The 12523-nt window shown below is 39.5% G+C and overlaps 1 protein-coding gene across 5 annotated transcripts in view; it reads right to left on the bottom strand.

Moving 5' to 3' along the window:
- The window catches only part of ENOX1 (ecto-NOX disulfide-thiol exchanger 1), a 723730-nt gene that overhangs the window by 580130 nt on the left and 131077 nt on the right, over positions 1-12523 (bottom strand). The window lies entirely within an intron of this gene.

Genomic DNA, 12523 nt, shown 5'->3' with positions numbered 1-12523 from the left:
CAACTGTGAATATTTCATATGTACCACATGTAGATGACAGGTGATGCTTCAAACAACCTAAACTGAACTAAATCATCTTCAGCCTATGGCTAATTGTGAGACAATGCAATAGGACAGAGGCTACCGCCATGCTTCATCAATAGGAGCTCCATGAAACTATCCAAACTTCCTAGCAGAGTTCAAAATGTATTTTTATTGACATTCCCAGTTTAAACGCCATATCATAAATCAAGAAGTAATAAACATATTAAGTATACAGTATTGTTCAGAGAATTTAACAGAGGCGCCAATCAGAATAAAATAAATTAAAATATCATAAAATGGGGGGTCTTGGATGATTTACCACTCCAGAAATCAGACACTAGTTTTGATATCCTACTAATATAATAAATGGGAAAGTTCGGATGTTTGGATGTTTGGATGTTTGTTACTCGATCACGCAAAAACGGCTGAACGGATTTGAATGAAATTTGGCACACGCATAGTACATTACCCGGAATAAAGTATAGGATACTTTTTATTCTCATACCCAAAAAGAGACAAATACAAATTTCACTGGAAAATGTAAACTGCAGCCACTCTTACACTGTTACACTGCAGGTGTGTTTAGCTTCTAAGGGTAGAATGGTTAATTTGCATATATTCAGCAGTGATGCACTGGGAGACATCTCAAGCTCACTCCAACCTGAATTATCGCAAATTCTTTCTGTTTTAAGAAAGCAAACTTTTGTTTTTCTTAACATCTTAGTAAGGGGGCTTTTAGGACCATTGTAGTGCCTTACACACTCCAATGAGTTCTGGGTCACCATGAGCTTGCTGGTTAGTCTGTACCTCTCGGTGTTACAAGCCCTACTGCATAGAGCCAAATTAATCTATGCCGTGCACTGATGAGGATCAAACAATCCAAAACAGCCTGTATGCATATTGGATTATTATGGCTCTGTACAAATTAACAAGCTGACACATCATTGCATTCCAGCAGTTCTGGGGGTGTGTTTAGCTTTTAAGGGTAACAATGGTTAATTTGCATATATTCAACAGTGATGCACTGGGAGACATTTGAAGCTCACTCCAACCTGAATTATCGCAAATTCTTTCTGTTTTAAGAAAGCAAACTTTTGTTTTTCTTACACTGTTAATGGTAGGGTTCTCAAACTTTGCACAGTTGGTCGATTTTCAAGGGGAAGATTTCTGCCATTCTTGCACTGTTAATGGCACAAGCCTCAAACCTGCCATTCTTGCACTGTTAATGGCACAAGCCTCAAACCTGGTATAGTTGATCATTGTGTGACTGGGGTTCAATTTCAGAAAGGGGGTGGAGCCACAAATAGCCAATCAGATTTGTTTCATTCCAATGCAAATTATTGTTGCCAAACACCGCAAAGCTCACAAACTTGGTAATTGAGTAATTGATTAATTGTGTGTTAGGGTTAGGAAAGTGAGCACAGCCAACACCAGCCAAATACATAAGCGGGCAATGCAGGGTCGTAAGTGGGCGGAGACAAATACAAATTTTACTGGGAAAATGTAAACAGCAGCCATTCTTACACTGTTAATGGTAGGGTTCTCAAACTTTGCACAGTTGGTTACTGGGTGACTGGGATTAATATTCAGAAAAGTGGGTGGAGCCTACGAAAAACAATCAAAAATTACCTATTGATTTTTCAGGGGAATATTATATTGCTGCCATTCTTGCACTGTTAATAGCACAAGCCTCAAACCTGGTACAGTTGATCATTGCGTGGCTGGGGTTTAAATTTATATAAGGGGGTGGAGCCCCAAACAGCCAATCTGATTTGCTTCATTTTAATGTAGGTTATTGATGCCAACAACCGCAAAGCTCACAAACTTGGTCATTGAGTAATTGTGGGTTAGGGTTAGGGTTAGGAAAAGTGGGCGCAGCCAACACCAGCCAAATACATAATCGGGCAATGCTGGGACATCAGTAGGCGGAGACAAATACAAATTTCACTGAGAAAATGTAAACTGCAGCAATTCTTACACTATTAATGGTAGGGTTCTCAAACTTTGCACAGTTGGTCACTGGGTGACTGAGATTAATATTCAGAAAACTGGGTGGAGCCTACAAAAGCCAATCAAAATCCACCTATTAATCTTTAAGGAGAATATTTAATTGATGCCATTCTTGCACTGTTAATCACCTGTACCTGGTACAGTTGGCCATTGGGTGATTGGGGTTCAAATTCAGAAAAGGGGTGGAGCCACAGCCAATCAGATTTATTTTATTTCAATGCAAATTATTGATGCCAAAGACCGCAAAGCTTACAAACTTGGTCATTAAGTAATTTTGTGTTAGGGTTAGAAAAGTGGGCGGAGCCAACACCAGCCAAATACATACCTGGGCAATGCCAAGTCATCAGTGGTCAGAGACAAACACAAATTTCACTGGGAAAATGTAAACTGCAGCCATTCTTACACTATTAATTGTAGGGTTCTAAAACTTTGCACAGTTGGTCACTGGGTGACTGGGATTAATATTCAGAAAAGTGGGTGGAGCCTACAAAAACCAATCACAATTCACCTATTGATTTTCAAGGCAAATATTTAATTGCTGCCATTTTTGCACTGTTAATGGCACAAGCCTCAAACCTGGTACAGTTGATCATTGGGTGACTGGGGTTAAATATTTAGAAAAGGGGTGGGGCCACAAACAGCGAATCAGATGTGTTTCATTTCAATGAAAATTATTCATGCCAAAGACCACAAATCTCACAAACTTGGTCATTGACTATTGACAATTGTGTGTTAGGGTTAGAAAAAGTGGCCACAGCCAACAGCAGCCAAATACATACCCGGGAAACATTAGGACATCAGTGGGTGGAGAAAAATACAAATTTCACTGCTAGAATGTAAACTGAAATTTGGCACACACATAGTACATTACCTGGAATAAAGTATAGGATACTTTTTATTCCCATAACCAAAAAGGGGGCGGAGACAAATACAAATTTCACTGGAAAATGTAAACTGCAGCCATTCTTACTCTGTTACGCTGGAAGTGTGTTTAGCTTCTAAGTGCACAATGGTTAATTTGCATATATTCAGCAGTGCTGCACTGGGAGACATCTCAAGCTCACTCCAACCTGAATTATCGCAAATTCTTTCTGTTTTGAGAAAGCAAACTTTTGTTTTTCTTAACATCTTAGTAAGGGGGCTTTTAGTACCATTGTAGTCCCTTACACACTCCAATGAGTTCTGGGTCACCATGAGCTTGCTGGATAGTCTGTACCTCTTGGTGTTATAAGCCCTACTGCATAAAGCCAAATTAATCCATGCCATGCACTGTTGAGGATAAAACAATCCAAAACAGTCTGTATGCATGTTGGATTATTATGGCTCTATACAAATTAACAAGCTGACACATCATTGCATTCCAGCAGTTGTGGAGGTGTGTTTAGCTTTTAAGGGTAACCATGATTAATTTGCATATATTCAACAGTGATGCACTGGGAGACATTTGAAGCTAACTCCAACCTGAATTATTGCAAATTCTTTCTGTTTTAAGAAAGCAAACTTTTGTTTTTCTTACTCTGTCAATGGCAGGTTTCTTAAGCTTTGCACAGTTGGTCACTGGGTGACTGGGGTTAATATTCAGAAAAGTCAGTGGAGCCTACAAAAGCTAATCAAAATTCACCTATTGATTTTCAAAGGAGTGGAGCCGCAGCCAATTAGATTTATTTCATTTCAATGCCAATTATTGATGCCAAAGACCGCAAAGCTCACAAACTAGGTCATCCTTGAGTAATTGTGTGTTAGGATTAGAAAAAGTGGGCAGAGGTAACACTAGCCAATTACATACCCGGGCAACGCCGGGCGACCAGCTAGTAGATAATCATTCACAATTTATTAATTTGACTCCCACAATTTCGCAACGCGTTTCACGGGTCTGTCGCCCACTTCCTCAGGCAGTATAAAACAGGAGCACTAAAAAAACATAAAAAATATGCACACATATCACATATCTATAAGTTATCTACAATGCACAAATCCAAAATACAAAGCATTCCCTCCATAAAGTGCAAAAATATATATACACTGCACCAAATAACTGTCCATATTGTCCAATCCATATATTGCAAAACTTGATCCATAACTCTGTGCATATACTCAAAAAGGCACATCAAGACAATTAGATATACCTATATGAGGTTTATGATTATAAATCACTTCCTTACCATGCCCATGCACATGTAAAAACCACTAAGCACGTATATATATCTCTCTATAATCATATATAACCCCTATATAGGGCTAAAATGAAGTACAGCTGGTATTCGTTTTAACATCCAGTAGCACAGAACCCTTAACACCAAATACAGCCTGAAGGGGTATAAAGTATACAATTTGGCATATATTTTAGGCCCACAAGTAATTTAACACCAAGCACAATGAAAAATTTAAGCAGACGGATGATTCTATTTTTGCTAAGGAGAGGGAAAATCTATGCATATATGTTGAGAGAGACTCTAGGTCATGCATGAAGTGTCATTACCCTATGTGGGGATTGTTTACATTACAGGACAGTTCAGGTACAAGCAAGGAGAGCTGAGGTGGCCTGCATGTGGTGAGCATCTAGACAGAGGGGATGTGGTCTCACACAGGAGAGTGGCACTATCCATCACAGACACCTGGGTGTTTTGAGTGAAACCTAACTGAACGTTATTGCCCTATGTGGAGTTTGTATCTTTTATTCCAGATATGCATGGAGAGCACAGCAGTAATTATTTAAATCGATTTCTAGTATTGTTGATTTCTATTGGCTCTGAATTTGGTTCCATTTTTTTTCAATAGGCAGCTTTTGGCTGTCTGCTTAAAGCGGTTTAAAACTCTGACAATATATTTAACTAAAATGTGTTTACCAACTTTTTATAACCCATACAATTATCATATTTGCTTTTGTGCACAAGTATTATAATTCATTTATAAATTTTAACTTCTCAACGTTCAGTTTATTTACTTTGAAGCTGCTGGTGCATTTTATTCATAACTGTTGTAATTCTGCTTTAAATGCAGCCATCAGTGATTTCTGACCTGTGTTTCACTCCAGGACTCATTAGCTGAAGTCCTGCACAGCCAGAGAATGTTTACTTAATTGTATCAAGTAAAGAATGTATACAGAAGATAAGCTTATCACCAGTCCGGATGGGGCAGCCCCTGCAGGAGAAAAAGTCAGTCCTGTGATGTAACCCTTTAAATGCTGTTTTACTTTTAAAAAAAAAATATTGTGCTAGTATATTATATGCTGTAAATAATCTTTTAGAGCAATGAAAAAATACTGGGTTATATTCCATTTTAAAGGACCACTATCGCGAAAAAAGTAGGCAGTTAAAATCTGACTGAACCGACAGGGTTTGGGCCAGTCCCATGGGGGATTCTCAGGGTTTTCTTTGTTTTCAACAGCATTTCCTGAACAGCAGTTGCACAGACAAAATAGTGTGCAAGTGAGTAGGGAGGCTGGCTGGTATCTTAATATTTTGGCAGTTAAACTGCTGTTTAGGAAATGCTGTTGAAAACAAAGAAAACCCTGAGAATCCCCCATGAGGAGATGGACTGGCCCAAAATCTGTCAGTTCTGTCAAATTTTAACTGCCTACTTTTTTCACGATAGTGGTCCTTTAATTTTTCCATACGTCGCAGGTGCATGTGTCTATCTCGCACACGGACATAGCAAGCCAATGGAAACGGGGCCTTAACCTTGATCAGATTTGCATTGCTATTTTTCTTACTGTGAGAGAAAGTAAATAACTTCCTGTTCTAATACACCACAGGAAGTAGCATGAAATCCTCACTCACCGGGGGCATCAGCAGCAATGAAAATCGAATACAGGTTCCAGTCGTTCTGAACCCTGGCCAAAACTAAAAAAAAAATCTGTCTGGATTTCTGCTGTAATTTTGGGCCTGCAATATCAGTTTACTGTCTTTCTCCAACTCAGCGTCTAGCTGTCTGCTGATTTCAGCATGGAGACACGTCAGAACACCAATTATTTATATGGTTCACATTCTCATTTAAGGAAGAAAAAAACAGCAATTAGTTAGCTGCTAGACTGGGGAATATAGAATAGGAACAGATGGTACTTATTTTGTTGCCGTTCCAGGAGTGGGTACTTCTGATGGACAGTATGATTAAAATGTATTTTTAAAGAGCTTTAATAAGGATATAGTAGTTACCCACTTTATGGCTAGAGTAAATATAGCAGCTTAATGTAATATCCATGTAGTATTGGCCTCTTCGTCTTAATGTTCTCTCTCCACGCTGTGCTGTAATATTTTTAATTATGTGCCTAACCTAATCTGTGGGTAGATTGTAATGCAAAGACACACTGTATTTACTTCTGGATATAGAAATCCAACAAAGAAAAATCACAGGAAAAGAAAGTTGTAGGTTTTCAGCATAAACTGGGCTGCCATTAGAATCCAAAAAAATGTGTAACTCCCATACAAGATTAACTTCTGGGTCCAGTGGCGTAGCTAAGGAGCTGTGGGCCCCGATGCAAGTTTTACAATGTGCCCCCCCCCCATGCACCCTATACATAGCAATTGATACAGCGCACCAAAACCTGTCAATGGCAACTACAGTGTCTAAGGTGCAAGAAGGGGATAGGGAACTGTTGTTAATGATTCCCACTATTCAAAGTATCTATAGAAGTCATTATTATAAGCACAGGACCAACAGAGAGCTAATACTGTAGTTGAGGGAGGGCTACCTCTGCACCCCCTATTGCTACGCCCCTGTCTGGGTCCCCAATGGCACCCATACAAAGTACATCTCAGCATCTCCCCATCCTTGACCCAGTACTGGAGTAACCCCCTATGGCAGCTAGGGATGGTCACTGTCAATAATAATTTCAAGTTGATGCAAACTTTGGCTGCACTCCTTACTACCCCCGTGAATCCATCACAGACTATGAGAAAATACTGAAATCTATTCTGAGGTTAAAAGCTGGCAATCTTTATCCAGGAACAATATTTGGAATACACAAGAACAATAAATATGAGATCCAGCTTTAGCAACTGACTCTTCTCTGGCGGACTGGACTCTAGATAACATTACCCTTTGAAGAATTAATTCACTGGGAAACACAGTAATGGAGGTGACATAAGTCGATAAAAATAAGCGGCTAAGAGAAAGCAATGGATCCATAAGCTGTCAGGAAAATCAAGACTGGAGAATGCAGTTTTAGTGCTGGGCTTGTGATTGTGAATTATGCATCAATTTCTTTCAATATAACTTTGGTTATGCAAGTGAATATAGCATATGAATGTCTCTTATTTACCTAATGTATCTAGCAGGTGGTGTAGTACTATGCTAGCAGAACACGCCCCCCTACACTTGTAAGCTGTCCTAACCTGTCCTGCTTGTGTTAGAATATAACAACAACACGTAAAGCCAGAGCTGTCTTCCAAAAAATCTAAACTGTACAATACATAAAAATCATTACACATTACTTGTGAAATTCTTGTGGCAGCCCCCACCCAAATTCTAATACATTTCTAAGCTAAGATTAGTGTTCTGTGTAGTCCTCCTGAGTGATAGAGCTCTCAGCAAGCATTAGTAACGAGCTCTGGGCATCCCATTATAACTCCCTTGTGTGATGTAGTAACTCATGTCTTATATTTCACTGCAACAGAGATGACAATATGCACATCTACAAAACATGACTATATTGTTTCATTGTATACTCAGTTTTCACTGTACAGGTGTGTGACAGATGTACTATAAAGTTAATGGCAATTTCTTAGAGCATTTTAACCTCTGTTCCCCAACTCTGGAAAAGTTAAATGCAGTAAAATCCCCTTAAAGTAAACTTCAAGGGACCTGGCCAAGTAGTTTACTATATCAGGAGGTTGCTAAATCAGAAATGGCATATGGTCGGGACGTGGGGACTGAGTTTACTATAACCAGAGGTTTACTATATCAGAGTTTACTATAACGACTTTCTACGGTACAGTATAATTGTAGGGGGAAGAATTTTAAATAACTATTAGATTTGACCCCAAAATGCTATTATTACTATTATACAACAGCTGAAAGAAGCAGTGATTGATTCTGGCATGCAGAAGTATATATGATCATGAAGAGTCGGACTGAACAAGTGAGGAGGAGGAGGAGGTGACTATTATGTGGCAACTTATTTTTGGGAAGATTTTCAGTTTTTTTTAGTGCTCCAGATTTCCTCCCCCCCCCCCCACATCTAAATCAAATTTCTTACAAAAGCATGAGACAAGCTTAGGGAAACCAGGCAAATCTGTACACAAGATAATCATGTAAATAATGTCACTGGATACAAGACTGAGTATAGCCAATATTACAAACTGACCTGCACCATTGTAAAAAACATTCCTATAAAAGTTGGGGTCCAGATGCCCAAGGCCCTGTGTGGATGCAGAGAATTATGATAACAACTGGTTACGTGACTTCAACCTAATCACATTAAAAGTTGTACTGTTCTATAGCTGCATCTGTAGATACACTTTAACTGTTCAAAATCACAACTGAACACAGGGGGCTAAATTGTACAAGTGCAGACAAGTGCAATGAAAACTGGAGCAAAAATTAAGCAGTTGCCAAGAGCAACCAATCAGAATCTGATCTTCACTCACCGGCTGATTGGTTGTCAAGGCAACTGCTTCATTTTTGCTGTTTTTCTCTGAACCTGATAGAAATGCCATTATGTAAGCTAACTGATCTGCATCCCCCTTTCTTCTGTTTAAGAATATAAGAAAGTCTGCTTTAACGACAAACCACAAGTCATATCAATAATACCGCTTTAGTTTCTGCCTATTATTCAGTCTTTCACTACTTATGCTCCATCAAAGTCACATCCACCTACCCAGATCTGTTCCACAGATTTCAAATTACTCTACACTGCAATGCACTAATTACATCTTTATCAGCCTGACACTGAAGCCTGCCCTATATAAACATCCCTTTTATCCTTGGTAGCTGCTGAATCCAATTGCTGCTGGAATAAATCAATGTGCAGTCGCAGTCACACTGAGAGGCCCTGCAGAGTTGTGTTTTTCCTTTTCTGGGCTCCCGGTCCTAATGCAGCAGCACTGGATTCTGTGGCCGTACTCCCCAAATGACAAAGACCACCAATCACAGGTGACAGATACACATACATTATGTTCCGAGCAATGTTAAAGAGCAGAATATTTAAGACGATTGAGCTATCCCACTGTGATGTCTCTTACAGTAGCAGACTATCCTAGCTATTAGTTTCAGTCCCATCAGAAAACACAGTTTCTCTCCAGCAGCTAATTGATGCCAGCATCCTCAGACCAATAAGAATTTGCAAGCTCAATGCTCTCAGCATTATTCCTTCTCCCTGTGTGCTTAATCCGCAGGGAAAACTTACTTCACAACATTTGTACTTTCATTTGTATAGATTGCTTTAATACAGAATCCTCCTTTGGATTTCAGGGTGAGCTATACATTCCTAAACACAGCAGAAAAAGATAAACAGGCCAATTACACAGAAGGCCAATTACACAGAAAGCCAATAAAGACAATAAAAAGGTGTACCCTAGATAGGCGATGCCTATCTCTTCTCTCATAATTAACCTACTTAAACCAAGACGACAAAATGTATTAATATGTAAGTACTATATGAAACATAGTCATTCTAGTCTGGGTATTTGTTTTTTTTTTACATTTTGTATGGAATGTAGAGTGTCTTCTCTATACAATTGTATGTGAATGATTTTATTATTTTATATCATAGGCAGGGAATTTTCCCATCACCAGCTACATGAGATAGCTGGGGAAGTACAGAGAGGGGAGCGCAGCCGGTCTCTTACTATGTGCAAAGATCATATGATCCCACCCACCACCACTAGGACAACTAAAATTGAAAATACATGTAAACACATATAAATAAGTGCATTTCTTCCAAAGTAAAATGAGACATAAATTACTTTTCTCCCATGTTGCTGTCACTTACAGTAAGTAGTAGAAACTAACATGGTCCTAACAGTCTGCTGTCTGTGAACCTTGCTGCATTGTGGGAAATGACAGCTTATTCCAACTGCCAAGCAAGCAATCTCTCTCTCTGTGCACAGAACCCTCAGGGACCGTTTCCACTATAGCGTTGCGGAATCGCCGGCGAATCACCGCAGGAAAATCGCATGCGGGTGCGATTCCGCATGCGTTTTTTGCCGCGATTTCGCATAGGTAAGGGTGATGCGATTTTAACCATGTCACTGCCTGTGTGAATTAACATGGGTACCTATGCGAAATCGCGGCAAAAAACGCATGGGGAAAACGCATGCGATTTCCCTATTAAATACATTGCGTGCGATTTGCCTGCATTCCACACGCAGGCGAATTCTGAGGGCCCTACCCTGCAGATTTTTTCTGCACAGAAAAACGTGCAGGAAAACGCACAAGTGGAAACAGTCCCATCCACTTGCACTGGCTATGCGAATTCGTGATAGTGGAAACGGGCCCTTAGTAACAAACATCCAGTACACATCATCTGGCAGGACTAAGGATGCTGCCACCAGTGATACATTTCAGAATGTAAATCAGGGGGAGGGAAGATTTTACACTGGGCAAACACCGACTAAATAATCTATAAATTAATACTGTAAAAAATAATGTTAATCATTATGTTATTTTCACTACAGTTCCTCTTTATTGTGCTGAATCCTCTCAAAATTCCCTTTGCTACGCCACATAATCCACTGCAGGGAGGGTGGGGGAAAAGTGGTAGCTGTATCCATGTCCCTTCTTATAGAGATTAACAGAAGGGAGGGTGGGTGGCAGCCAAAGCCACACCTTTCCATCATAAATTAGAGGGGAGGGAGAGTGAGTGGCAGCACATCCCCCTCACCCCTTCCAGAAAGAACTTCTGGCAGGCTGGGCCCCCAAGATAAAAATCAATGTGAGACGTTAAAGCGGATCCAAGATGAAAAACTAACTATAACAAGTAACTTGTCTATATATCTTATCAGTTTAGATAGTTTACACAGCATATCGAGCTGCAAACAGCTTCAAAAGTTTATAATTATTTATTCCTGTGATACAATGAGGGCAGCCATGTTCTATTTGTCACATTGTCACAAGCTGAGGGTTGGAGATGCTATCAGCTTGCCTGTGTGTAAATTCAGTCCCCTCTCCTCCTCCCCCCTGCCTCTGAAATCAATGGCTAGTAACCTCCTCCTCCTCCTGCTCAGACTGAGCTCCCATAAGCCCTTGCTACAGTGCCAAGGCACAAAAGGAGCTGTGGACAAGGCTTGTTTAGTTTATAGGGAATTAGAGTATTAAAAAAAAACAAAAAAGTATTTGGCTTGAGGAATGCCCTATAAACTAAATAAAAGGAACACAATTATGCAATGAGTACAAGTTTATCTCGGATCCACTTTAAACATGAATTTAGTAAGACTGACTTTTGAGGGGTGCGAGGGGAAGATCATGGAGAGAAAAATGGCCATCTGTTTTACACAGTGCCTTTGTGGGGTACACTGGCATTTTCAAACACTGTGATATGCAGAAAAATAAAACACACTACATTATACTGTACATTTTGAAATGTTACGGATCATCTCAACAGGTTCAATCAACCTTATTTAGCTGCAACTTGGGGAGTGATTACAATACATAACAGCTCTTTTAATCACACTTTACCAGTCTAATCAGGAGGTGGAGATTTAAATATATGAAAATTGTACTTGTAATACTTCATATGTGTCTGATTTTTTGTATGTAATTGTTTACTGCTAAACTCAATCTGTCATGCTAGAAACCAAAATACATCCTTGTTCTATATAAAGCTGATAATATTTTTGTTTTAATAGTCCATTAAAAAGATCTGTAAATAAGTGTTTAATGGCTGTCATTCCATGGACTTTAAGCAGAAGGGACAGGAAATAGCTGAGACCAAGAGGGAAGCCTCCAATCCTAGCAGTTTGCCAGTATCTAAGCCCTTGTGTAAATAGCATGCCTATGGTAACACTGCACTCCCACTGATGGAAATACAGCACTGAGGTTTGCAAATAGGCTGTTAAGTGGCCATTAGTTAATGAGCCAATGGACTTTCAGCAATGTCAGAGATTATGGGAAGACGGGAATTACGGGAATGTGGAGTATGAGCACAGGAAAGGTTCAGTATGATATGTACAGAGTTTTGTTACAGAACGTGATGCTACATTACCAATAGCCAAAGCAGGACTAAAAACTGAAATGGCCATAACATCTGTATTATTTTGTGGGTGCTTCCCTTACAAGGATGTTGATCTGTGCTATTTGTTAATTTTATTTAACAAGAAACTTGCATTTATTGGGGGGGGGAAAGAAATATCTAAAAGTGCCCATACACTAATTGATTTTCTCATTCTTTTCTTTGCAGATTGGATTCACCTGCAGGGAATTGATTCACAACAATGATGGATTTTGACAAAAAATCTGTTGGAAGTATCAATTGGACAGGAAGGAAAATGTAAAACAATTGGGGGCGGGGCAAGAGCATTGTTCCCTGCTGAAATCTATTGAAAATTGATGT

This window comes from Hyperolius riggenbachi, chromosome 2, assembly GCF_040937935.1.
Source record: "Hyperolius riggenbachi isolate aHypRig1 chromosome 2, aHypRig1.pri, whole genome shotgun sequence".
Lineage (NCBI taxonomy): Eukaryota > Metazoa > Chordata > Amphibia > Anura > Hyperoliidae > Hyperolius > Hyperolius riggenbachi.
This window is presented reverse-complemented; position numbering and strand designations above follow the sequence as displayed.